This window comes from Balaenoptera physalus, assembly GCF_965194825.1.
Source record: "Balaenoptera physalus genome assembly, chromosome: 6".
NCBI lineage: Eukaryota > Metazoa > Chordata > Mammalia > Artiodactyla > Balaenopteridae > Balaenoptera > Balaenoptera physalus.
In genome coordinates, this window is record NC_138885.1 from 103,566,062 (window position 1) to 103,590,052 (window position 23,991).

The 23,991-nt window shown below is 36.5% G+C and overlaps 1 protein-coding gene across 8 annotated transcripts in view; it reads right to left on the reverse strand.

The window, feature by feature from the left end:
- IKZF2 (IKAROS family zinc finger 2) overlaps window positions 1-23,392 on the reverse strand; it is a 219,730-nt gene extending 196,338 nt beyond the window's left edge. For all 8 annotated transcript variants that reach the window (XM_082467478.1, XM_082467486.1, XM_082467490.1 and 5 more), the window contains exon 1: window positions 1-23,392. This exon is cut by the window's left edge. The gene's annotated coding sequence lies outside the window, so the exon portion shown is untranslated.
- Between the last annotated feature and the right edge of the window lie 599 nt (window positions 23,393-23,991).

The following is a 23,991-nucleotide window of genomic DNA, read 5'->3' on the forward strand; positions in this document are numbered from 1 at the left end:
CTTTTCTAGGTATGAGGATATGAGAAGTATTTTTAAAGATGACAGATTTATTTACATTATTTAAGCTACAAAAAAAATTATAGTAGAAATCATTCCAAAAATTCCTTTTCAAAATGTGCCCTCTGTAGCATGAGCTTTTTTGAAAACGTAGTTACTATTTTGTTCATTGTTAAAACACCACCTCTACCATGAAGGAACTGGTGATTTATATTTTTGCAAGTGTCTATTGGGCAGTATAGCCACTGGTTATCACAGAAAATGTCACCAATCAGAAGCTGAGCATCAAAGGAGCCCTTGGGTGTAGCCCATTGAAGTCAGTCTTTCAGGGCACAGAGGAGAGTGTGAAGGGGTGAAAAGAATAGATCTGGAGGAGCCAATGAAGACTGGGGCAGGCCTCCCCAGGAGAAGACCGTTCAGGTAACACTGACAGCATCGGGTCGGAGGGGTGGAGAGACTAAGAATTTGCCTAAGAAAGTACCTTCTGATAGAAGCAAGTTGTGAGGAAACAATGTTCCCCTCTACCGAAGATCGCTTGAAAAGATCTAGTGAGGTGCCAGCGTCAACCCGTATATATTAAATATCAGTAAATTTTAATGGATTTGTTTTTAGATAAAAGTACATACAAGTTCTAATGTTTTCTTCCTTTAACCCCAAGAGATTTTTCTGCAGACCCCTAAGGGTGCGCATACACCACTTTTGAAACCACTGGGTTAAAGACTACTCTGTTGGACCACTGTTGGCACGCTTAGTCCTAGCTCAGTTCCTGGTAAACATTCTGGCCAAAGGCAGGAAGAATTTCATACCTTGTGCTTAGTTTGCCTCATACTATTTTGACTCTCATCTAGATGTACCAGATTCAGGTTTAGCCCCAGTCCCACTCACAGCCAAGCTTCAGGCCCATCTTCCACAGAACGTGTTTTCTGGCTCTTTGTGGAGAGCTCAGCATCAGCCTGTCACCACCGCTCAGCTCTAAGCTGAGTGCTATTGGCAGAATGTCAGCCTTATGATTATATATGAGGGACAACGCATTATGTCAATGCACTTAAGTCTTTCTTTAATCTGGTATGAAAGTTAGAATGACTTTTTTGTATCTGCTTGACTCTTGGCAAATCAAGCAAGAGGTTTTAAAAAGAAAAAGAAGAAACATAATGCAGTTTATACAATGAACAGGATTTTAGGTTCCTACCCAATGGCTTCATAGTAAGAAAAGGATCTAAAACAACAAAAAAAACTAAAAAGGGAGACAAATGACATCTGCAACTTTCTTCTATCTTTTTTGACAGGAACCATATTTTAAATAACCTTTTAATTTAAGAACAGTTTTAGATTTATGGAAAAATAGTTGCAAAGATAACATAAAAAGTGGACTGTATAATTTCTCATGCAGTCCCAAACCCATTTAAGAATTTTTTTGCTTGTTTATTTGGTTAGATTGGTTTGCTTTTTATTTTTTGAAATCATATGCATTTAATGTTGCTTCAACAGATCAGGGCAATAATTCCAATATTTGTGTAAGGAGATACCACTGGTATATTCCAGGGATTTAGGGTAATAAAAACACCCTGTTTAGTTAGAATTCAGAGCTGTGACCTCTGGCCTTCTTAAGTAGATTTAGGAGAGTTTAAAACTGCCCCTCTGGGCAAATATTCTAGGAGCTGGTGAGCATTCAACTTCACTTAAGATACAGCTTGTCATCAATACACCCAAGAGACTGACAATTTCTATTTATCGCTTAATGATAGTGAACCTGGCTTCCTTTATAGCCCCAGGACAAGAAAGGAGAGTCGTTTCGAGGAGTAGACCAATCTTTGAAAGACTAGGAAGGTCACTAGTCTTTCGAAGAGTTTGCAGTAGCTTAGAAGCTTACTGCCCAATAGCCCAAAGAGGAGACTGAATAAACTCAAAATGAGGGACTGTGATTGCCCCTTTGCCACTCAAACCTCATGCCTTTAAAATATAAACTACTTGGGGGCAGAGGTCCTGATTCTCCATGTAGAAATTGTGCCTGACACATAGTGGCACTCAGTAGATATTTGTTGACTGACTGACTCTGAAGAAACTTGGTGATACCTACTCTGTGTAAAGAGTAAGAAGAGGCTACTGAATTGTCAACATAAGAGAGAAGCCTTAGAAGGAAGAAGTTCATGACTTTGCACCCTATTTTTAAACCTTGGGATTCTGTAGGAAAAATGCACACGTGGTCCAAGAAGCAAACAATATTCAATAGCCCCTACATAGAACACAGAAACCATTTCTTACTGAAATCTAGAGTATTCAAATGTTGAGGTATAGTTGAGAATGGCCACTGGCTAAGAGGAGATTGTACATAGAAAGGCTTGTCAGTAGAGTTCAGTGGTGCTGATTACATGTGGCAATAGCAGGGAGCTATCATCTTCACAGAAGATTCTCGTGGCTTAGGCAGCTACTTGTTGTGGGGCATGAAACTTGGTGTAAAAAAGATGCTTCTTTGGACAGTTTTCATTGTTTTACATGATGGGACTTTAGGTCTTTGCAAGCAACCTGTTGCAAAACATATATGTTGATATTTCATGTAATAACGATGGGCATGCTTTAGGTTCAGTATGCACCAGGGGAGAGTATTTTTCAGTTTTTAGGTAGCCACCACATAGCCACATAGTAATCCCTTAGAATAATAGTTCCCCTTTATATTATGGATATCTGCTAATAATATTAATATGTACTATTTATTGAGCACTTACTAAGTGCTCAGCAGCATATGAAATATTTTGCTCTAATCTTAAAAAAAAAAAAATCCATATTGTTGGTAGTATTACAATCTCCATTTTAAAGATGAGGAACTGAGTCTTAGAGAAAAGTTAAGAAACTTACCCATACACACACATCTAACAAGTTTGGACTGAAACCCAGATTTTGTTGATTCTAGATCCTGCAAGCTTGATCACTATGTTAAATTCATAGAAAGCTTAATAAAATGAACTGTGTGCTTTCTTCTTCCATCGTTCCATTATTCCGTCACTAAACAATGTAGTTTAAATCAAATGTAGTATAGCCGTAAGAACTAGGGTTTGCTGCCTTAGAACCAAGTTATTCTTCATTTACTTCATTCAACAGTTCTGTGTTGTGCCCTTCTTATGGTCTTAGCACTGTATGGAAGATACAAAGAAACATAAGACACAGAGCCTTCCCTCAGGGATATTATGTTTTTGAGAATAAGAGCAAATTAAATAATCATAAAATCAATATGATAAGTTCCCAAAGTGAGTTGTACAGGCATGTGCCATGGGAGTTCAGAAGAGAGAGGGACCATTATGCGCCTGAGTGGACAGGGATCCTTGTGGAAGTTGAATGATTCCTTAGAGAGTGAGAAGGATTTGGGTAAATACGGAAGTAGCAATAACCTACTTCTATACCTACTTCTTCCTACAGGAAAGAGGGTGAACACAGATTACAAAGTAAAAGTAATCACTCAAGTGTCCATGGCGTAGTAATTAACAGTTTAACTAGAAAGTATAATTTGTACTGGGGAACAGTAAGAGAAGAAAATGAAAATTAGAAATATGTAAGAAAAGCCTTGAAGGGCCAGTCAAAGCTTTACTCTGTGGGACAGGGGAAGGAACCTGGGACTTAAAAGGTAGTAGCAAGAAGGGTTGGCTGGATTGGGTGAAGTGGAAGGGATCAAATAACTAAGCTCTGGGTGGAGGGAAAATAAATAGTAGGTACAGTGGGAGAGGGACAGATGGTAGGTAAACTTCCGGTCAAAGAGGGAGAGAATGAAGACTGAAATCTTGGTATGTCTGGACCCTATGAAAATGCTTTCTGCAAAGAGTAGGTCATGTTGGTGGAGTGCCATTACAGAGAAGACATACAGCTGAATGGATTTAAAGAAAGCAAAGAATTTAAAATTCATTATATAATGTGAGCATTCAACAAATAGTTCGAAATTGTTGATGATGGTACACAGTTTTAAATACAAAGAGAAAAATATGAGCCCAACTCTGAAATTCTAAATATAAAAGAGAAGAGTCCGTGTTTCTTGGGGAGAGGGGAAGGCAGAGAGAAAAAAGGAAGTGCAGAAAGGTTAAAAAATGATACATCTGAATGTTCTAAATATCAAAGGAAGAAACATTGAATGATAAAGGTGAGTTAAGGATCTGGAGACCCAAGGACCAGTCAATTTCTCTTTTCTACATTGAGTGATATGAGAAGGGCAAACAAGGGTGTAATCTTCAAAATATAGGCTGTGATATTTTCTAAAAAATCGAGTCTTGCTTAAGGGGAATGGGTGATAAAATAAGGTGAGAAAATGATTACTTTATTTTTCTATGACAATTTACATACGGAACTGTGCAAAGGGAGTTTAAATAAGTGAAGTAGAAGTTTTATAAGGCACAGTAGAAAGAATGGACTCACTGTGGGAAATGGAAACAGAATGATAGAATCAAATTTGAGAGTTGGGAAGATATAGAGGGGGAGTTTTGGACCTTAGATAGCTAGTGTGAGTAATAGGAATTAGGGTAAGAAGTTAGTTCAGAAGCTTCTGGAGAACATCACAGACATTTCCAGGGACAGGATGTCAAGAGAGGCAAGCCTCTCTACAAACGTGGACACACTAGGGTCAGTTTCAATATACTGAAGAGAATGTTTCAATTTTGGAAACTGACTTTGGGAGGTTCCTTGGGCAAGTGGGGAATGAAGGGGAGTCTGTAAGAGACGTGGGAGCCAAAACAACTCTGTCTCTAGGAACACCATTCTCTATATGAAACTAAATGACTGTCTGGGGGATTTGAATAACTGATACTTCATTGCTCCTTCACTCTGGTAAATTGAATATAATGATGTCCTTAACTTGCTAAAAGGTTTAGAAGTGCCCCTTGAAATCATCAAGAAAAGAATGGATTGGTGTATTTATTTCTTTTTCTTCAGTGGTCACCACGAGTGCTATTTCTTCCAAGAAGGCTTTCGTATGGAAAGGAGGGTGTGTTTGGATGCATGGAGTGAACTGTAGTAGACGTAGTTGGCTGCCCCCTCATACTCTTTCTACATTACCCTCATTGTCTAGAAGCCACATGTTTTGAGTGAAATTAAGCTAGTCCAGCTCCTTTAAGATTGGACTCTGATTAGCTGATTCCAATCTGAGTGTTACAGTCATGGACCCCCTTATAGTAGATTGGTTCATGGATAATGGGTCATCTGAATCATGACCTAAGCCAACTTAATACATGGAATTCCCCTGGTCAGAGATTGGTTAAGAGTCAGTAGAGAACTTAAGTGGTTCAATTAGAAGGAAGTTCAAGACTTTAGTTACTGTTTGCAGTAGGAAATTTAGTCAATCAATCATTCTCTCCTCTTTCTTTCTCTCACTCCCACCCTCTTATTGTGGTTATTGGTAAGTTTGTAACCACAAGATTAACTAGCCTTGGAATAAATTTGCCACACTAGAAAGAAAACTGGGGAGAGAAACTAACTGCTCCTTGGTGAATACCACAGAGCTGCTGGATCAAGCCTTGGCTGCAACTTATACTATAAGTGATATTTTGAGTTTGTGAGTCAATAAATCGCCTTTATTGTCAAGGCTAGTTAAGTATTATAACTGGGACACCTTTCTGAATTATATTTATACTCATCTACTGAAATATTTTATTTTTCCCATTTACTTGAATCTCAACACATGCTGTCTTGCACTGAATCTATTCGCCTATATTTCCTATCTTTCTGCACAGTTTTTGAGCTCCTTGAGGTCAAGGACTGAAATTTACATATTTCTATGTTTCTCCTAGCTTTCAGAATACTACTTTGCATATAGTAGTGCTTAATAGATATTTCTAAAATGAATAAATCAAACTTGTGAAAATGTGCATTTGATCTCATTAACATCATACTGCAGTTAACACATATTAATAATTCTAAAACTGTTAAATAAACTGAGTATGAAAACATCATTCTTTTAATGTTTCATATTTTACTTGTTTGCTTGTTTCTCTTCCTTGTTATAGGAAAGGCTGTGATAGTGATTTCTGTTTTTTACTTTCTTCCCCACAAACCACAAACATTTCTAACATGTTATGACAGTTTATCTAAAGTTCTAAATATTAACAAGCATTAATCAGTGTTATCAGTTCTGTTGATGTAATTCTAACCAAAAGCTGAGTATCTTGACATTTTAGTTAGCTAATGTAGTCTTATCTTACATAAAGGAAAGATTTACATTAGGATTTGGATACAATGAAGATAGCCAAAGGCCAAAAGGAAAAGCTACCTTAAAAGCTACCTTGCTTTTAATTCAAGCCTTGACTCTTACTAGATATTTGACCTTGGCAGCATTATTTCTCTTGGTCTCAGTTTTCTCATCTATAAAATGGAGATATTTATACTAACAATCTTATAGGATTCTGATAAGGATCAAATGAGTTCATAAAAGCAAAGCACTTAATTTTAACGAATACTTAATAAGTACTGTTTTTCTTCTTTTCCTTCTTCCTCTCTTCCTTCTCCTTCTTCTTTTCCTGCTCCTCTTCTACCTCCTTCTCCTTCTTATTGTTCTACAGTATTGTTTTGATGTTATTACCATCCAAGTTGGGAAACAATTATAGTTTTCTCCATGTAAAAATTACTTTTTCTACTTTCAGTTTCAATAAAACATTGTATTTGCTGCTTCAAGATAAAAATATAATCTTCCCACCTACCTGATATAGATAAAGCCTGGCTGGTCACTTTTTCAGTCACATGCCCATGCAACAGATAAGTCTACCTATGAGAATATTAACAAATGAAAGGGCCCTAGAAGAGAGTACCAAAGTTACAAAAATAAAATAATTACATAAACATAAGGTACTTTTTCAATAAAGTAAACACAGTGGCCTTTAAAATATATTTAATACATGAAAAATGTTTAATTCATAAAAAAGTAGGTTTTTAAAAAACTAATTTGATTTTTATTTTACTTCAGTGTTTAATAAAGTTAATTTAAATTATATAATTACATTTCATTGAAATTTTCATTGCGATAATTATATACTCACATGCAGTTATAAGAAATAATACAGAGAGATCCCTTACACACTTTGTTCAGTTTCTCCCTATGGTACCATTTTGCAAAAGTATAGTATAATATACTATCACAACCAGGATATTGACATTGATTCAATCCAGCCATTTTATTCAGATGCCCAAGGTTACTTGTCCTCATTTGTGAGTGTGAGTACATGGTGCGGAGTTCTTTATGATTTTCTCACCTGTGTTCATTCCTGTATTCATCACCACAGTCAAGACACTGAACAGTTCCAACCTCCCTCCAGTCCTTCCTGGACTTACTTTCTGAACAAACAAACCAACCTTATGAATTAAGCACCCCAAGTCATGTTAGTTCTATTGCTAGATTAAGGACAAGGTTCATTTGCAAATGGTCACGTGCTTCTGATATAAATTTCCCTGAGCAACACTCATTAACAGACACATCTGACTACGTATTTTTGCGAATGTACATACTTTTCTCTAGCATCTCTATACATATGCATCTCTCTATCTAGAATAGAGCTGAAAATACAAGGATTCATTCATTTATTTACTCCACACTCAACTCTCATTTATTTTAATTACAGGGATCTAGTCAATATTTTAACATCTAACCAGGGAGGGACTTTGCTATCTGGCATAATCACCACAAACTCTTATCTTACCTTTTATATATATGATTTTACCCATATTTATCAGATGCACATGACATTAAAGTCCAGTTATGGAAAATATTAAAATTAAATATATACTTAATTTTGTTTGTATTTTAAGTAGAAATTTATTTAAATGTATTTTTCATATAAGATATTAAAAATATAATATACCTAGATTATCAATATCCTCTAGGAATAAAATTATAGTCAGAAATGCCTATCAGCCAGTGAATACGTTGATCCAGGTATAAGAAATTACAGAAAACTTGAAATTTATGGCAGCTAAAGGGTAATATAGGAAGATGAACTTAGAAGGTGTGCTATTAATCCTTTAAACGATTTCAGTGCAGAGAGACTAGGCATTCAGGAACTACTCTGGAGAATACTTGCCTAGCTGTGTTTCCTTCCCAGTCATCGTTTCTGTCAACTGAGGATATCTCTTGAGGTTTTCTCACCAGGAAATGGAAATAAGTCCATTATTTGTAAGAGATTAAATATTGATCACAATTTTATATTTATTTCACATTAAAATCTATATGTAAGTGCTTCATTATTGAGTTCAGTTTCTGTGTGATTGTTCAGTTTCAAACAGCAACACAAGAAAATTTGCTTCTACTGTCAACATAAAAAAATTAATACTGCATCATATAAAATGATGGAGATGACATTCAGTGTCATTTTGTGAGGTGAGGTGTTTGAGATTTAGCGCTCATCAAAAAATAAATATTGACGAATGGCCAACATGATAAAATACTGAGGCAAAATAACCCAAAAGGAAAATGAACATGGTACTGTAGTCAGACTGTAAGAGTTCCTTGCTGTGCTACTGAACAAGCAAAACACTCGAACTCCCTGTGCTTCAGCTTCTTCATTTGTGAAATGGCAAAATAATAATAATAAAATCTACTTTATAATGTTGTGCAGGTTAAATTAGTTGATACATGTACAGCACTTAAAAGACTCCCAAGTGTGTACTGGTTGCTCAATAAGCGTGAACTGTTACTAAACAAGACATATTTTTAAAAGTAATCTCAGCCTTTATCCTGAGTATCTCAATAATGTAAAATTATGCTGAGAAATGGCATTTACAATTGTTCAAAGAGCAATCTCAGAGATCTTGCAATAATACTCTGAAACAATCATTGAAAATTAGTTGATTTTGCTATTAGAATCACTACCTCTTTATCATAAGAATTAACAGTGAGCAACACGACTCTGTATACCATAGAGGTACAGAGAAACCCACATAAAAGTTTGCCAACTAACTCCCTCCCCCCCACATATGCTGATAAGGAGCAATCTCCAGAGATTTCAAAGTGTTGCACAGTTACAAGTAAACTGCATATCATGGAAAGATTGAGGTAGAATAGGCATATAGGCTGTTAGCCTTGGTATGATATTTCATTTCCCTTTCTTTTATTTCCTCTGTCATCATTTCTCTACTCAATATTTCCCAGCACCTTGCTCTCCGTTATTGCTTATTTATCACATACCATAGTTAATACCAAGCATGATATTGTACTGATCAACCCATTATGTCTTTCCAGCCTGTCCAACTCCTCTGTTCTGATGGTTTTACACATTAGCTTTTCTGAATGATGGCGTAATTTGATTTAGAGTCTCCTGGTACGCACTATTTCTTGAGAATATATTAGACACTTCAGTATGCTGCTTTAGTTCTTTCTGGGCAAACAGCAATACCTTTTGCTTTTACCTGCTGACCAATCCCTCTTATTCTCCTTTGCAAGCTTTTCTTCCTCTGCCTGTCTTTTGCATGTTTTTCTTCATATTTTTTCCCTAAATTCTCTTCAACTTCTTATCTTTACGGTCTGCTTGAATGATCTCCTCTTCAACTGCTCCAAATATAACCTATATAATAAATGACTCCAAAATCTAAACCCCTAAGCTAGACCTCTCTATTACTAGCCTTATGACAACTTCATGTGGTTGTCCTACAGTCCTCTAAACTCAGCATGACCACACTGAACTAATTATCCCCCAAGTCAACCTACTGTAGAGAATGACACCCGTAACTATGTATATTATCCTTAGCTCCTCACTTCACTTACTTCCGACAGCCAATCAGTCACCAGTCCCTGATGAATCCATCTTAAAAAAAGCTTTCTAATTGGTCCTTTTTTCTCCATCTCTATCTCCAAAATCTTATTCCAAGCCATAAGTATCTCTTGCTGAGATTATTGCAAATCTTCCTAAGTGGTTTCCTTCCACCCCAAGTATTCTCCAGGGATGCTGTCAAAGTAAGCTTCTTAAATGTGAATCTAGTTGTGTCACTCTTCCATTTAAAAACCTTTCAATAACTTCTTGCTCTCAGAGTAGAATTGCAACTTTTTGTTTTAACTCCTAAGGCCCTTCATGACCTGGCACTATCTAGGAGTCAAGCTGTTTCATGGTGAAACCATAAACTTTGGGATTACATGCCTGGATTTAGATCTTAACTGTTTATTCATCCATCCATCCATTATTGAGCAACCACTGTGTGCCTGGCGCTGTTCTTGCCTCTGGATAGAGCAGTGAAGAAAACAGACAAAGCCTGCCCTTCTGGGGCTTTCATTCTAGAGGCATGAGACAAACGATTAACAAGAGAACACATATAGTATGTCAGATAATGATAGGGTGCTCCAGGGCAGTGGTCATGATGAGATTGATGTGCATATTTGGTGCATATTTGGTGTCCATCAGAGTAATGAAACAAAGAGGGCAAATCTCTGAGGTAGAAGAGTATTGAAATGCCTTCCCCCCCCCCCCACCCCCAGCTGAAATCATCTTGGGGCAAAATGTCTCTGGGACACTTTAATTTAATTTTTTTTTTTTTTTTTTAAATCTAAAAGAATCTCTATCTGCTGCCTGGAGAAGGAGAAGAGGCTATGAGGAAAGAAGAGTGGAAACAGGATGACGATTAAGAGGCTATTTGCAATTGTCCAGGACACAGATACAGTTAGAGCAGTAATGATGGACACGGTGAGGAGTGGTCCGACTCTGAGAATATTTCTAAAGTAAAACCCAGAGGACTTGCTGATGGGAAAGCATCAGGACTACCTGAAGGTTTTGACTTGAGAACTACAAGTGGTGGAGCCATTCACTAAGTTGGGAAAGAATGTGGGAAGATTCTATTCGGACTTTAGAGGGAGAATCAAGGATCCAGAATGTGTTATGTTTGAGATGCCTCGTACATGTCCAAGTGGAGATGTTAAATAGGTAGCTGGGTATGATAATATGGAGTTCAGCTGAGTAGTTTGGATGGGGATATAACATGGGCTGTCATTAGTATATCATGATTTTAAAGCCATGGGACTGAAATGAGGATACCGAGGAAGGAGAGTGCTAATAAATGTTAATGAATGGCTCTGTATAAAAGATGTATATAATATGTACATTTTTACATACTACCCCTTCAGACAGGACTTGCTCTCTCTAATTTACCACAGTACCCACTACCAACTAGGCTACACATGTGTACTTACACAGGCCCTAGTCAGTCACTTATACTACCTGTCTGGCCATTCTGACATTGGTTTTGTTAAACAGGAGTAGTTTTTCTTTCTGGGTCCTTTTCATTTTGTTTATTTACTTTATGCTGCCTTTCATGCTGAGAATTTTGTACACTATATGTAGCTGCTTGGGTGTGGGTGGCTTAAGAGTTGTCTTTCCAAGATAAATTACCAGGTTGCCTTGAAATGACCAAGTTGAACATGTTTCAGGTATTGTCTTGGGGAGGACAATTTTGGTGTGTAAAGAATATCAATATGTTAACTTTGATCAGTCTTCAGAATTGACTACCAAGTTTAAAAAGATTTTTAAAAATCCTTTTCCAAATATGGACGGCTCATTCTACCTTAATTTTTTTAAGTAAAGCAATAATTTCAGGTATAATAAAAAGAGCCACAAAAGTATCAATAATTTATTATGGAAATGATTCAGTGTAGAAAAATTATATTCCGAATAGTCATGAACCAGATTTGTCATCAGGTGAATGTAAGGATCACAGAGTTACAGTTGGATGCTAAACACTGTCTGAGTTAATTGCCCCCTCACTGAGGGCAAAAGGTTAGCTTTCAGCCATATGCCATAATTTTTTAAGTGATTTTTTTCTTGTCTGGAAAACGTATGAAATATAATGAGGAAGCAATGGAAAATACTTCACATTAAAACCAGAAGGATGACTTTCTAGCCAAATAGAGGTCATAATTTTTTCTCTTTTTGAATTTTTATCTCCTTTCTGTTCACTTTGTTCTCTCTGCTCCATCTGCCTTTCCTTTCATGGGTTTACATGTCTTATGATATTTTTTTCTTTTTCCCGCAGAGCATAGATATAATTTCCTGTGTGGCACTCAATATCTCCAAGACCTAGGATACTCCTTGAGAGGTATGGTATTATTTTGAGGTAAGTTATAGCATAAAACTGCATTAGCTACCTCATTTGTCAAAATTATACCAAATTCCCAGATATGTAGAAAGCAGTTGCTGGTAAAAACACAATCCTAATGGTTTTCATAATTGATGTTTTCAAAACCAGAAATAATTCTGATGATGTTTCATCCCCCTTTTAGGACTTTAGTGGTGAGAAAGGATTCTGTGTTTTATGAGATCTAGTAGTATTATATTTAGACTATTTTACTGCTGTATTTCTGTAGCAGAGAAACTTAAGAAGCTTTTCTTATACTAGTTTCTGAAACACTAATGGAACATATATATACATTTTTTTCCTACTTTTATTAATAGAACCACAGGAATGCATTTTTGTGGCAGATGATTCCACATGGAGTATGAACATTTTTCAGCTAGTAGTTTATACCTTTAAAAGAAGGCATTGTTACACTGTTCTGTTTACCTTTTTCAATAAAATGTAAGATTCATTGAGGGCTCTCTCAGTTAATTTTTAAATTATTTTGCCCTACTCTAGAATAGCTTTTCGAATTAAACTTTCTGCAGTGCTTATTGGTCTACATATTAATTATAAACTGCTTGACCTTAATCAATTTCTCTTCTATCTATTAGTCCAAATGTGTACTTAGTGTTTAAATAACTTAAGGTACATGATCTGACTCATGCAAACTTCCACTGACTTTTACTGGAGTCGGTGAAATTTTGTCAGACATCCAGGATCTAATTTGTTCCTACATCCCAGAATACAAACTATAAACGAGAAACTGGTGAACTTTGTGCCATATAGCAGGTTAATGTTCTTTTAATGTTTTTCCTGGTCTCGGGATTTTTTGATAAATCCATAGCATTTATAATGACATCTAGATTCCTGGTAGATAAGTATTAATTTATAATCTATACAAATACTTAATGAGTTTATTATATAAAATATTAACATTACCATTTATTATTATCATTATTGTTATTCTTCTTTAACGTTAGTTTCTAGGTGCCTTAGTTAAATGGAGTCTGTGTACAGAAACAATTCGTTCTTGCTGATTGTTCATTCCTAAAATATTTAGGCATAGTTTGAATGATGATATTGGGTAGCCGAAAAATATTTCTCATGTAGATGGGAATGAATAAAAGATTATCTAAAGTAGGATGAATCACAAGGAAGCTAACAAATCCAGAATGATGGCAGCATAAAGATGTATACTCTACCCCCAACCAAAAAAGTACCTCTTTGATCAAAGTAAAGCGACTACAGTGATAAGGTGAAGTGAAATGGGGGAGAGGATGCTTGTTATGTGGATGCAGATCACAGACGTCCAAAATTTTCTTTCAAATAGAGTTGAGAAGAAAATTAAAGGAAAATGCCAGTTTTTGGAGAGTATAACAGTCTTACAGGAAATAAAGGAAATTCTGGCAGGAATCAGAGGGACAAAGAATGGAGCTGCAGGCGGACTCAGAAAGGATGGGGCCTTGGAGCCTCTTTCCCACCGTAGTTCAACAACATTCCAAGGCCCTGCTGGCATCCCTGGAATGTAAAGTGAGCACCCAGCCCCTCCTCACTTTGTTTTTCTGATCCAGCTTTTTGATAGTTGCCTGAGTTCCTTCAGATGAAGGAGGGAATACCCATCCTGTGAAGGGGTAGGTCTGAAATGGAGAGGAACAGAAGTAAGGAGACCAGAGGAGGTGGAGAAGAAAATAGCGACCACGGCAACAAATTAAAAATGGAGGAGACAACATAAAGCATGGAAAACTGAAACTAAGATGACAGAAATAAGCTTGCTCTGCAGTCAGTTACCCTGGGTCCCAATCCTGGATCACTGATTATTGTTAGGTGTGTGCTATTGAACACATCTCTTAACCTGTTTGTGCCTCAGTTTTCTCATCTATCACATGAGGATAATAAACACCCTACATGTGAGGATTAAATGATAATATGTCACTTATATAAAAAGGGATTATGACAGTACCTAGCACTTACTGTGTTCCATAAATGGTGATTGCTTTTATTACATTAAATAATTTAATACATTTAGTTAAAATTATTAAATTAAATACTACTATTATTAAATCTAAATGAACGTGGGCTTAAACAACTCATTTATTTAAAAGGTGAACCCTCAAATTAAGTCGAAAACAGTCTTTATGGTGTGTGAAAGAAAGACAGCTGAAACAAAATGACTCAAAAATTAAAATGGACAGTATGGTAGAAAAGCTGATTGCTATTACTTAGGAATATTTAGTCCATGTAATATTATCCCAACCACAGGATAAAGGTCATGGTCTTCATCCCTTGACCCTGGCATGTCCCTGGCTACAGCTGATGGAATCAGAGATGGGCACTTAACCACGGACCATAAAGCCATGGTCTGGCTAGTGGCCTGTGCTTTGTGTCTTGGCTGAAAAAGGCTTTGGAGAAGATCAGATTTATCTCTTAAAATTGAAGAATTAAATGAACGGAGTGGAAGAGTGTTGTTGGAGTGAATTGGTAACTCCTTGTAGCCTTAAATGAAGTATAGCATGAAAAGAAACACATGGAAGGAAGCTTATCCTGGGCTACCTGGTGGGGGACAGACAGGGAAATGCATGGATATAGTCTAACCCTGTAGCAGGAAGTGGTTTCTGCCCCTGCTTCCTGCTCAGAGACCACTAAGTGACAGCAGCAGAGTCCTCTATTGAGCCAAGTTTCTTTCGTTAAGATTAAGACCCTGACAGAAAATAATGTTATACGGGAGAATGGGGGGAACTGTAAATTCTTGGAATCCTGGTCTCTCTGAAGTACTTTCCCGTACAGTTTCCCTCCCATGCGTGATGAGACTTCCCTTTATAAATTCATCCTGTGACCAAAGCTTGGAATGCAGAATGGGCTTGTGGAAATAAGCAAAAGCAGATTAAGGAAGAAAGGCCCTTTACCAGGAGTTCTAACTGATGTTTCCCTTCAGGGCCCTGAGGCTTAAGCCTTTATTTCTAGAAGAATGGGGAGAGGAGGAGTTAGTCCCATTTGTTGCTAAGCAACCAAAGCTTTGCAGGCCTGTTCTGAGGTCACGTTTGCAGCTATTGAGAATCAGTGACAAGGTGGATGTAGCGATGCAGGGAGAAGCCTCTTCTTTCAAAATTTCTGGTTCTGTGTTTTAAATGATGGAGCTCTCAAGAACAAAATTGATTGGAAGCCTATCAAAGTTCTTCAAAAATGGTGTTTTTAGAAGTAAGCCAGGCCTGAGAAGGAAGGGTAAATTTCAGACTCAAACCAACAAAACAGAGCATCTTATCTCCCATACAAAGTCCAGGACCAATACAAAAGGATGCCAAGAATAAACTTAGTGAGAAATATAACAAATCTGTGTGAAGACAAAGCAGAAACCAACCAACTAAATGAAGGCGATAAAAAGATATCAGAATAAATGGAGAGATATTGCATGTCCTTGATGGGAGGACAGATATTGTAAGGGTGTGAATTTTCTACAAATTTGTTTGTAAATAAGTATACCACATAGATCCCTTCTGTTTGTTTTTGGTTTGTTTTGTTTTGTTTTTTATATGACAACACAATCCTCATTTATTTGGAAGAGTAAATGTGTGGGATTATTTAGAAACATTCTGAGAAAGAAGAGAAATGAGTAGGAATTTATCAAAGACATATTAAACCATATTGTTAAGATGTAACAATTGAAACAGTGTGATATTGTGTAATAATAGCATTGGAATAAATAAGCAGATCAATGGAAGAGATTAAAAAGTCCAGAATCAGACACAAGTGGGAATTTAGCAAGTATTATAGGTGACAATTCAAATCAATGTATTGAATGGATTTTCCAAAACATGTTTTGGAACAAATGACTTAGCATTTGCAAAAATATAAAGTTGAAACTCTACTTCCCATTTACCCCCAAAATAAATCCTAACTTTAAAATTAAAAGATTGAAATTGAGATTGAAATTGAAAAAAATAAGATCATAAGGTACCAGAAGAAAATTTAGATTAATAATTTTACATTTCCTAATACAAGGAAATGTTTTAGTCTGCTCAGGCTGTGGTAACAAAATACCACAGACTGGGTGGCTTAAACCACAGAAATTTATTTCTCACGGTTCTGGAGGCTGGAAGTCCAAGATCAAGGGGCAAGCAGGGTTGGTTTCTTCTGAGGCTTTACTCTTTGGCTTGCAGATAGCCACCTTTTCACTACATCCTCAAAATTTGTTTGTTGAAGCCTGAAGCCTTAATGTGACTGTATTTGGAGATAGGGCCTCTAAAGAGATATTTAAGGGAATGAGGTCATAAGGATGGGACCCTAACTCAATCTGACTGCTGTCCCTATAAGAAGAGGAAGAGACACCACGGATGCATGTACACATAAAAATTGCCATATGAGGAATAAACAAGAAATATTTTCTAAGTATTACCTCCAAGGCAGAAAACAGTCAATTTCACTAGAAATAAAAGGAATTCAAATAAAATAATGAAAATCTCAGTTTTCATTGATTTGATTTTTTTTTTTTAAACTGTAAAGTCCCAGCATTGGTGACAATATGGGGATGCAAGTATGTACAAGTACTCTCTCACACTGTTGGGGAGAGAGTAGGCCAGTATAAATACTGTGCAGGGAAATGTGGCAATTTGTGACATGTTAAAAAAAGCATGTGTATGTTTTCCTATTTATTAGATTTTATCCTAAAGAAATAGTCCAATAGGTGAAAAAATTGTATGTACAATCATGTAAGATAGTTTCAGATAATAAAAATGAAAAGCAAATTAAATGTTAATAAATAAGGGATTGGATGAACCAGTTAAGATGCTGGTTATACAGTGATGTACTCTTCAGTCATTAAGGGATATACAGTAGATCAGTTCTCTGGATATGGACATAGAATCTCTAAGATGAAATGTTAAGTGAAAAAAGCAGGTTAGAGTAAGTTCCCATTTTTGTAAAAAATATAAAGAGAAGTAAATATGTTGCAAAGGGGTTATATATAGTCTGAATTGTTTATGTTAAACATACAATATTTTGCTAATCAGAAAGAAAGCTATTTTCACTTTAAAAAAAACCATTTGTAGAAATAAAAAGCATATTCTATATACAGAAACTATATTTAAAATATACAGAAAGCCAACCTATGACCCAGCAATACCACTCTGAGGTATTTACCCTAAGTAATGAAAACATATGTCCACAAAATGACATATAAACATCTTCATAGCAATTTTATGCATAGTAGCGAAACATTAGAACCAACTCAAAAGTCTACCTTCAGGATGACCAAATTGTGGTATATTCATACAATGGAATACTATTGAGTGATGGAAAAGGAGCAAACTATGGATATATAGAGTAAAATCTATAAAAACATTATGCTGAGTTGAGAGAAGAAACGCATAAAAGAACACCTACTCTGTGGTTCCATTTTTATGGCCTTCTAGAACAGGTAAAATAATCTAAGGTGAAAGAAATCACAACCTGGGTGGTCTCTGGTGGGAGATGTTGACTGGAAAGGGGAAGAAGGGAAGTATCTGAGGTGATGGAAAAGTTCTATATCTTGATTTCAGTAGTGCTTACATGGGTACAACTTCGTTGCCAAACTCCTTTGACTCTACCCCTGAAGTCCATGCATTTTATATCATGGAAATTATATATCAACAACAACAACAGTAACATTAAACATTAAACATTGCCATCTGACTATGAAAAAAAAGATACACAGAAAGCATATTTTTAAAATGACAGAAAATAAAGGTAGATAAAAGACTCTTGCCTGAGGAACCTCAGAAAATAAGGAGAAAAGGCCTTATAAGGTCTGTGGGTTTAAACATTTGGGGAACATGAACTTAGAGCTTTCCTGTGAAGGTTGTACGCTGACTATAGATGGAATGTTGTAACTAAGAAAGGTCCCTTGACACTGATGAGAAAGAGCCTGAGAAATACAGTTGGATGATGGAGGAGAGGCACCCTGCCGCCAGCCAAGAGTTTGTCCGTTTAAGTGTATCTCTTGAGGTAGAGGTTTATTCCTAGTGTGGAGACGTGTACATCAGATTTTCAAAATTGATAACACCAGTTATTAAGAGTAAAGAAAGTTTTGGAGGACTTCCCTGGTGGTCCAGTGGTTAAGACTCATGCTTCCACTGCAGGGGGCACAGGTTTGATCCCTGGATGGGGAACTAAGATCCCACATGCTGTGTGGTGCAGCCAAAAAAAAAAAAAAAAAGAATAAAGAAAGTTTTAAATAATTTCTCTCTTTCTTACTCCATGAGGTATTGTTTGTTTACTTGCTCTCTGAAGTATTGCTTACTAAGCAAGTTTTTAAGCTCAGTTGTATTTTTTTTTTTTTAAGGAACATATTTGTTTTTTAAAAGATAAAAAGTGTCCATATTATATATAGTACAGGAAACTCTCTGTTGGAAATCTGTATTATGCCTTATATTATGTGACTTTTGTCAATTTTATTTTTTAATCTTTTTTTTTTTTTTTGCTTCCTAGCAAGTAAAAAGTATATTTAAAAATATGCAAAGTTCACTTTTTATGAACTTGATACTCAGTCTGTTGTGTTGATCCCACAACATACCCTTGATGCTAAGAATTCCATGCTGGCATTTCAAATGGGAGTGAAGCAGCATACTAAACTACTTTCAGCAAGCCTAGTGTCAAATGATGAAAAAATATTTTTTTAATTTATCATGAGTCCATTGGAGTACCAACATGTCTGACTTTTACATTTAGTATTGAAGAGGAAATCAACAAGAAAGGAACGATTATTAGGTTTTGATTAGACATCAGACCCTCCACTACCCTACTATTTTTGTTTTCCTTTGTAGAAAGCTATGTGCAGATGTGCAGCCACATCTGCAAGTTTGCATTCATATCTGTTGGATGAAGTGTTTTGGTAGTAAGGATGCAGCAAGAAAGGGCTGGAAACTTTGTAAGAGAGGGAATCAATCAGAAGGAATGAAGTGTAAAAGGGGTTATAGGCCCTGCAGAAAGTGAATTCCAAACCCTGGAAGCCAGAAAGAGCAATGAAAACAAACAAATGAAAAAGGTTGACGGATGAGACTTGATAAGTGCAAGGGAAGTTTAGTATTTGGAAGCTTCATTACAACCACTGCCTACTCTTTTCCCACATATCCAACAGAAGTGCTTTGCTTTTCCCTGAGGAATATATTATTTTATTTTTATGTTTTAATTTATTAAATTTTTTTTTTCTTTTTGGCTGCGCTGCGCTGCATGTGGGAATCTTAATTCCCTCACCAGTGATTGAAACTGTGCCCCATTCAGTGGAAGCGCAGAGTCTTAACCACTGGACCACCAGGGAAGTCTCTCCTTTTTTTTTGTTCTTTTTGTTATTATTTTAATTCATGACATTTTGAAGTAAGCATTGTACAGAAAAGTTACATTATATATGTATTATTTTTTAAAAAGATAAAAATTGTTCCTTCAAATATAGTATACATAGATCTAACATTAGCAAAGAAGTTCAAAGGAGAGATCAAAGCAATGCCAGTTGTTTAAGATATTAAGACATTTAAAAAGAAGCAAAAATATAAGAGTAATTTAAGCAGTTCAAAAGTAAAATTTAGGGGCTTCCCTGGTGGTGCAGTGGTTGAGAATCTGCCTGCTAATGCAGGGGACACAGGTTAGAGCCCTGGTCTGGGAAGATCCCACATGCCACAGAGCGGCTGGGCCCATGAGCCACAATTACTGAGCCTGCGCGTCTGGAGCCTGTGCTCCGGAACAAGAGAGGCCGCGATAACGAGAGGCCCGTGCACTGCGATGAGGAGTGGCCCCCGCTTGCCACAACTAGAGAAAGCCCTCGCCCAGAAACGAAGACCCAACACAACCATAAATAATAAATTTAAAAAAAAAAAATTGGAAAATTAAAAAAAAAAAATAAAGTAAAATTTAGGGCTTCCCTGGTGGCACAGTGGTTAAGAATCTGCCTACCAATGCAGGGGACAAGGATTCGAGCCCTGGTCCAGGAAGATCCCACATGCCGCGGAGCAACTAAGCCCGTGCACCACAACTACTGAGCCTGTGCTCTAGAGCCTGCGAGCCACAACTACTGAGCCCACGTGCCACAACTACTGAAGCCCGCGCGCCTAAAGCCCGTGCTCCGCAACAAGAGAAGCCACCGCAATGAGAAGCCCGCGCAACACACCGAAGAGTAGCCCCCGCTCGCTGCAACTAGAGAAAGCCCGCACACAGCAACGAAGACCCAACGCAGCCAAAAAATAAAAATAAAATAAAAAAAGTAAAATTTAATATGAGAAGTATACATTTTTAGAAGATCATAATCAAAGAAAATTGGAAGTGAACACTTATGAAAATTTTCTGAATGTTTTAGATAAATGTTTAGTCAATAAATATGTATAAAATGGGCCCAGGATTCAGATCTCCCCTCCTGTTTCTTAAGTTATATATTTGTGTTTAAACAAACCTTGCCTCTAATAAATGTATCATACTCATGTTTCATTAAAGTAACTTTTAAAGAATTATAAAATAAAAGTTATATTAAAACAAGCATATGTACATGTATTACTAATGAAAAATATTTAAAAGTTTTCAGCAAAATTGAATAACCTCTATAAATCAGTTTGGTACATTTGTTAACATAAAAACTTGTCTTCAATTTAAAAAAAATTTTTTTAGGAGATCACAATTTTTTAGTCCATTTATAAACTGCTTTTTAATGGGCAGCTGCAAAAGCTTTCCACTGCATTGTCCTTTTTTTATGTAGTAAGACTGTCAGCAACTTTAGACATTTATGATCAGACTTTCTGATTTTTACTATACTCATTTAATACATGTAACTTGTTATTTAGAATGCAGACCTGCCCTTTAAAAGCATTCCCAAGTGAATATATCCACAGTTTTCATGTTGTAAAAAATATATATAAATGATTTCTTATTTTGAGGCAATTGATAAAACTACTTTGCAAAAGAAATTTGGTAGAATATAACCTTTTAACAAAGGAAAGTTTCTGAACTTGAGGATGTCACAAAATATAAAGGTTAGGTGGAAATAACTGTGATTATATATCCTAAGCACATTTTTACCTACTAATGAAAAAATCCCAAATAAAATGTATATAAACTCAAAATTATCCTTGAGAATCAATGTGTTTTAAACAAAATTCAGTATGTAAATGGTTGTATTTTCTTCTTTAATCTAGGAAGTAACAACTTTCTCTAATCATTTGGGAATATAACTTTGTATCTTTGATTCTCACCTTGTATTTGTATACCACTTAACAGTGTTCAAAGCCATCTCATATACATATTTAATTTTACCATTATATAACATTGTTCAGTTGAAATATCATCCTCATCTTTCAGATGTGGAAACTAAGAGATATTCATTCTATCAATCATTATACAATATATTAACTGACTTTTATATGCCAGACTCTGGAGATACAAACGTAACAAGAGCCATCATCCTTGGCTCCGAAGATTTGGCAGCAATGACCATGGAGTATGAGCATTGCAAAAATAGCGGTGTGTATGAGATATGTTGGGAATACATAGGAAAGAAAATAAATTGAAACTTGGATAAAGAACGGCATCTTAGAGATGAAGGCTGAGCCAAGTATCATGAATAGATATTAGACAGGCAAAGAGGAACAGTGAAAGGATAAGAAGTTTTCTTACAGAAGCAGCAGCCTGAGCAGAGGCACCAAAGGCAGAGGATATTGCCTATTCTGGGAACAGCTAAAGGGGTCCACTTTAGGTTGGGATGGGAGAGAGGAGAAGAAATGGTGAAGGATGGGGTAGGAAAGATATCCAAAGACTAGATTATAAAAGGACCTTGTACACTATGCTAATGGACTTCATACTGAAGGGTGTGGAGAACCAGGAAAACTCATCAGACTTGATTCTTTGAAGAAAACACTATGGTTTTGGAGAACAGGCAAGATTGTATGGTAGTGAGTCTTTTCAGGTGACTATTATAATAAACCAGATACAAAAACGATAAGGGTCCAAAGTAAGGGAGCAATAATGGGAATAGAAAGAAAAAGACCATTTGAGTTTACTTGAGACATTAAACAATTGTTTAATTTTAGACTAAATTGCTAAAATTTATAGTATAAATAAGTCAAAATGAAAAAGACATGTGAACACCTAGTTCAGATGTGCAGTCACTTGTTAAATACAACATGCCAGTGGGATTTTAGAAAGAATGATTGTATAAGAATAGCCAAAAAAGTTTTAAATTAAATACAGAAAATAGGAGGCTTGTATTATAAGATATTAAAATACTCTAAAACTGTCATGATAAAACATTATGACTCTGATACAGGAAGAGTCAGATCAGTGAGATAGTCCTCCAAAACAACAATAAATGTGGGTATGTCTAAAAGCATCATAAAGCAAAATTAAAAAGCAAACAACAAACAGGAAAAATACATTCACCATATGCAAAAGATAATGGATTTATTCATAACTTTAATGAATAAGGGGCTCTTGGAATTACACAAAAATGGATAGTACACTGACAAAGGATATAAACTTCTCCAAATATAAACAAGTGGGCAATAAGCGCATGCTTACTGAATAAAGTCCAAATTTATTCTTACACAGAAAAATAAAAATTAAGACAAAGATACGCCATTTTTACACATCGAGTTACAGAATAGTAAAAATAACTCCAATCAGTATGTGAGGAAATAGCCACTTTCATATATTCCTCATGAAAGTGAACACAGGACAGCGAACTGCAACCTCTTTCTGGAGAGCAAGTTTGGCAAAATGCATCTGAGCCTTAAGGATGTACTTTGACTAACACAACATTGTAAATCAACTATACTCCAATAAAGAAAACAAACAAAAAAAAAGAATGTGATTTGACTCAGCAATTCCAGATACAGGAACCTATACTAAGGAAACATAAATATGTGAAGAAATTTAGTGTCTTTGCCTGTGTGACCCCCACCTCATGCAGAACCTGAAAGAAAGCTTTGTGGGTGAGTCCTTTATTGGAGCATTACCCCAGGGAGGAGGAGAGAGGACAGGAGAGCAAAGGAAGGAAAGCAGAGCCAGCACAAGGCTGCATTATTGATTCAGTCACTATTATGAGCAAGAGGTTGTCTGATACCACATAGACCATCTGGGAAGCAATATGAAATATGTCCCAGGCTTTCCATCCAAAGGTACATTTATGCACCTGCTCCCATCTCTCATCAGGCAAAGTCCACCCTACAGGGAGTCAGCCCTACCACCTTCCAGGTTGCACTTGAACAGCTCCTGCCTATCCCCCACCCTCTCAGTCAGCTGAGGGTCATTCTACCTGGGCCTGTGGTGAGATGCTCTCAGGTTGCACTTGTCTGAAACTGATCAATGCCCTTGAATTGTCTGGACTATGAGGCTGAGAGGACCTGATGTAGTGCATAGGAGACATCCAACGAGGTCCATCTCTTGCAACACTGAGGTCAGCTTGTGTCTTCCATTACATATATCTCCCCTACTATGATATGGAGGCTTCATTTTTGGTGAGGATAAGTTGCCCTCCCTTCTTCTCTGAAAGAGGAGAAATACAAGTCAAATTTGCTAGAAACCCCTTCAAAGCGAAGGACAGCTGCAGTCTCTCCAAAGGCTTAATAAAAGAAGATGAGTGAAAAATGAGCAAACAAAAGCAAAACAAAAGTAAAACACCTTAGGATCTCCACTGCTGCTGCTGGTCCTGAGATTGTGATTGCTATTTATCATTTCCCTTCTTCACTACCAGCTCAAAATTTCCCTAATCCATAGCCAGCACTTGGCTCTCAGAGTGGAAAGAGATCTAATGTAATCAACCTGCCAAAAACTGGTTGGCTTATCTCCTCAAGGAATGATGCTATATCACCTGTTGATCTTTGCTGCTGGCAGCTTGGTCATTCAGCAGTGGCCGTAGTGAGGTCAATACTGATGAAAGGGAGGCTGTTTTGTTGGGTTCACACATAGTCTCTGCCACTGCCCCTATAGTCA